Source organism: Portunus trituberculatus, chromosome 13 (assembly GCF_017591435.1).
Source record: "Portunus trituberculatus isolate SZX2019 chromosome 13, ASM1759143v1, whole genome shotgun sequence".
In the NCBI taxonomy this organism is placed as follows: domain Eukaryota; kingdom Metazoa; phylum Arthropoda; class Malacostraca; order Decapoda; family Portunidae; genus Portunus; species Portunus trituberculatus.
The window spans coordinates 5,689,281-5,694,280 of NC_059267.1; the positions used below are offsets into that span (position 1 = coordinate 5,689,281).

The following is a 5,000-nucleotide window of genomic DNA, read 5'->3' on the forward strand; positions in this document are numbered from 1 at the left end:
CCCAAGCTCACTGCTTGTTTACCTTCAATTTCTGTCTAAATTTCCAACTATTCCCACTTCCACATGTAACGAAAACCTAAGAAAAAAACAATGATCTAAAAACTACTCAGATAACCAATTATACCTGACAATACAGACTGGAGAGGAGGAGGAAGAGAAGGACGAAGATGAGCTGTAAGGTTTACAAAGATGAAGCTGCCAGCCACCCGTCATGGCACCGCTCTATTGACCTTAAGCTTAGTGTAGAATGAAGCTGACTGGGATATGCAATCACTGTTCACCTTTGTGTGTGTGTGTGTGTGTGTGTGTGTGTGTGTGTGTGTATGTAAGCGTATGCCAGCGAGTAGAGCTAGACTGATTAAACACCAGCAGACAGCAATCCAGCAGTTTCCCGCTTTTCCTTTCCCTCACAACGCCACCTGTCGGCTGTCACTTTTTAGTCACGGGGCAGAGGGAGTGAATTAGAGATCGTCTTTTTAGGAGAAAATCACTCTAGAATATCGCTGTCCTTGCTCACCACTTGTCACAGCTAAGTAATAAAGCTGTAGTAACTCTGCTGGAACGCAATAATCAATTTGTAGTGCCCTTCAAGCTAAAATCACCTCTCTCAACCAGTAGATTTAAAGGCGAACAAGTTTATGAAGAGCAGAAATATTCGAACTAATAATCGGCAAGCTGAACTGTTATAACAAAACACACACACACACACACACACACACACACAGACACACATCATGCAATCATCTAAAGAACAAAGGTAACAATTTAAGACTCATTTCCTTACATGTGCACCTAGTATGATATAATCTGACCTTCATAACACGCATGCATGTCTCGCTCCATTTCAGGTATGGATGGGAGTCACGAAATCCAGCCGAAGCATCTTTAGTTTAGTGTCCGGGAAAGTACATCCATTTTCTTTGACTCTCGTAAGTGCTAAGTAATGTGTATATGTTTGTTTTCCTCAAGTTACCAGGTCTTTTAGTACAGACTGGACCTCCTGCTGGCTGTCTAAGGGTGCGAGCAGCTTCACTAAGGCCAGAACTACACACAGAGGGCTTGGCAAGGCGTGGGAAGGGAAAGAAAAGGCGCTATAGTGATGAGAAGATGATGTGAGGTCAGTGTTGAGAAGATGGTGGTGGTAGTGGTGTGGTAGTAGTAGTGGTGGTGGTGGTGGTAGTGGAGGTGGTGATGCTGCTGCTGACTGGTGAAGCTTCTCTCTCTCTCTCTCTCTCTCTCTCTCCCTCTCTCTCTCTCTCTCATAAAGGATACAAATCAGGAGCATAATTTTACTTTCATTTTATTTATTTGTTTATTTATTTATTTCTCTATTTATTTATTTCCTTATTTACAAAACCACGGAAAGAGAAAGAAAAGAACACCCTTGACTATATATTTATCTTTATTATTTTTTTTGTGATGCATTTTACTTCATTGGGGACTGTTATGGTAACAAATAATAACAAATATAACAATAGCAAGTTATAAACAAAAAAAAATGTATACGAAGAAGAAATAAGACAAGAAATTTGGAGGGAAAAAAGAAAATAAAAGTAGAGAGGGATACATCTTTGTTAGTGGTGGTGATGGTGGTGGTGGTGGTGGTGGTGGTGGTGTGATCGTGATGATGAAAATAATGCTGGACTTACGAGAGAGAGAGAGAGAGAGAGAGAGAGAGAGAGAGAGAGAGAGAGAGAGAGAGCATGAGACTGTGAAAACGAGAAGAAAGAAATAGCTGAGCGAAGATGATGATGGAGAAAAGAAAATGATGTAAAGAAGGGAGTGGTGATGGTGGTGGTGGTGGTGGTGGTGGTGGTGATGGTGGTGGTGATTGTGGTGGTGAATGGTAATGAAGAAAAGAGGTGATAATGATGACGGTGAATGAAAGAAAATGGAGTGTAGATGGATGGATAACAAAGAAAACGGAAAGTAGAGTAGAGAATGTTGTAAAGATGATAACACACACACACACACACACACACACACACACACACACACACACACACACACACACACACACACACATTCAAATTTAGTCAAGCACAAGATTTTCAACTAACAACAAACACACACACAAACAAACAAACAAACAGAAACAAACACACGAAAAATCACAATAACAACATAAATATATTTTTTTCACTATCTTTTTTTTTATTTTCTTCACTTTTTTCTTTTAATTTTGTTTCTATTTAGTTTTCTTTTTTTCATTTTCATTTCAAAATTTCTTGTGTCTATTTCGAAATTTCAGGTATATAAGATCTATTATATAACACACTTATTATTCTCTCTCTCTCTCTCTCTCTCTCTCTCTCTCTCTCTCTCTCTCTCTCTCTCTCTCTCTCTCTCTCATCAGTTTGTGCGTTTTCTCTTTCCTTTCTCATTTCTTAAATCTCTTCATCTCTTTCTGCCATTCTCTTTCTTATTCCTTCCTCTCTCTCTCTTTGTTTCTCTTTCTCATACCTTCATTTGTGTCTATCTTCCAATCTCTCTCTCTCTCTCTCTCTCTCTCTCTCTCTCTCTCTCTCTCTCATTACTCCTTGCTTTGTTCCTGTCACGTCACAAGGATTACGGGCGTGACTCTCCGTGTGCGAGTGACGGTGGCGGTGGCGGTGACGGTGGTGGTGGTGGTGGTGGTGGTGGTGGTGGTGGTGCAGTAACCGTTGTTGTTGTTGTTGTTGTTGTTGTTGTTTTGGTTTTCTTCATTTCTATCTTCGTCTTCTTCTTGTTTATTTTTCTTTGTGTGTTTTTTTTTTTTATTTTTAGTTACTGTTATCTTCACCATTCTCTTCTATTCTTGCTTTTTTTTGTTTTTGTTTTTTTGTTCATCGTCATCATCTTCTTCCTCCTCATCTTCCTCTTCTTCATCTTTATTTTTTTTATTTTTCTTTCTTTCTTTCTGTTGTGGATTTTTTGTCACTAATATCATCTTCACCGGTTTTCTTTTTCCATTTATTCGTCTTCTTCTTCTTCTTCTTCTTCTTCTTCTTCTTCTTTCGTCGTCGTTGTTATCTCCATTATCGAAGAAGTCTGTAATAAATGATAATGGAAGTATAATTATTCACTTATTCATTTATTCATTTATGTATCTATCTATTTATCTATTAATTCATTTTTAGTTATGATTCTCTCTCTCTCTCTCTCTGAGTTTGGATTAGGTAAACAATTGACGTGCGTGTGTGTGTGTGTGTGTGTGTGTGTGTGTGTGTGTGTGTTAAATAATCTCTTTCTTTCCTTTCACGTGTCATGTCTTCCTTGTTGTCTGTCTGTCTGGCTGTCTGTCTGGCTGTCTGTGTCTAGTGTTCTGTCATTGTGCTAAATCTCTCTCTCTCTCTCTCTCTCTCTCTCTCTCTCTCTCTCTCTCTCTCTCTCTCTCTCTCTCATGAATTTACAGTTTTGCCTTTCTTTTGTATTTGATGATGATGATGATGATGATGATGATGATGATAACAATAACAACAATAACAATAATGATAATCTAGTTCAATTCTCTTTCTTTCTCCTTTGTAATGAGAGAAGAAAGACGAGACGGGAGAAAGGAGAAGGAGGAGGAGGAGAAGGAGGAGGAGGAGGAAGGAGGAAGAAGAAAACGAAGAAAAATGAAAATAAAGGGAGGAAAATGAGAGGTAACTGAGCGAAGAGAAAAAAACGATAATGATAATAATAATAATAATAATAATAATAATAATAATAATAATAATAATAATAATAATAATAATAATAACAAAAGAAGAAGAAGAAAAAAAAAAGAAAAACTAGAAGATGATGAAGAAGAAGAAAATGAAAAGAAACAGAAGAAGAAGAAAACTAAGAAGAAGAAGAAGAAAAAGAAGAAGAGAAAAAATAGAAGAAGAAGAAGAAGAAGAAGAAGAAGACAAAAGAAAACGAGATATGACAGTAGAGGAGAGAAAACGACTCAAAAGAAATAAAAAGAAGAGGAGGAGGAGGAGGAGGAGGAGGAGGAGGAGGAGGAGGAAGGAAGGAGCGGCGCAGGATGGGGGTCGACGTCCTACAGGGAATCCGACCGCTGCCGTTATTTTGGTGGGGGGGAGGGGAGGATGGGGGTGATCCTGCAGAAGTTCTCTCTCTCTCTCTCTCTCTCTCTCTCTCTCTCTCTCTCTCTCTCTCTCTGGGTGTTCATTTAGTAGATATATTGTCACGTCATCACTATCATTATTATTATCATCATCATCATCATCACCATCATCATCGTTTTCTCAGTTTTTAAAGGGATTATTGTTTTCGCCATCACATTGTTATCAACACCATCATCTTCACCATCACCCTCATCACCATCACTATCACCATCACCATCATCATCACCACCACTACTTTCATCATCACTACCATCACCACCAATATCATCACCACCACCATCACCATCATCATCATCATCATCATCATCATCACCATCTGCACTACCACCATCTTCACCATCAACATCATCATCATCATCACCATCACACCATCACCACCACCACCACCATCACCTTTTTCACTACTGGTCTTTACATTACCTCTACCATTAAAAAAAAGTAAAAAAAAAAATAAATAAATAAATAAAACTACACTTGCAAAATTCAATTGAAACTTTATACCATCAAAACACGTCGAAAAAAAAATAAACAAATAAATGAATAAACGTTCGTAATACATAAATAGCTAAACGTTCCTAATAAATAAATAAATAAATAAATAAATGAACGTTTGTAATAAATAAGTAGATAAATAGATCAATAAATACGTAAATAAATAAATAAATAAACGTTTTCAATAAATAAATTAACGTTAGTAATAAATGTTCCCCAAAAAAACGTTTGTGTAAGTAAGTGAACGTTCCACTCAGCTGTGATATGTCCTCCAGAGAGAGAGAGAGAGAGGGAGGGACAGACAGACAGACACACTGACAAACAAACAAGTAAACAGATAAATATATAGACCAGCAGACGAATAGATACACAGACAGACAGAGACATATAGAAGCAAACATAGACAGACAC

General features: G+C 37.7%; 2 long non-coding RNA genes across 2 annotated transcripts in view; both read right to left on the bottom strand.

The window, feature by feature from the left end:
* Positions 1–2,175: 2,175 nt before the first annotated feature.
* Positions 2,176–5,000, bottom strand: part of LOC123503142 — a 24,975-nt gene continuing 22,150 nt past the window's right edge. The window contains exon 2 of the long non-coding RNA XR_006674347.1: positions 2,176–2,348. This is a non-coding gene — a long non-coding RNA (uncharacterized LOC123503142). The remainder of the gene's footprint in view (positions 2,349–5,000) is intronic.
* Positions 2,883–5,000, bottom strand: part of LOC123503141 — a 3,016-nt gene continuing 898 nt past the window's right edge. The window contains exon 2 of the long non-coding RNA XR_006674346.1: positions 2,883–3,030. This is a non-coding gene — a long non-coding RNA (uncharacterized LOC123503141). The remainder of the gene's footprint in view (positions 3,031–5,000) is intronic.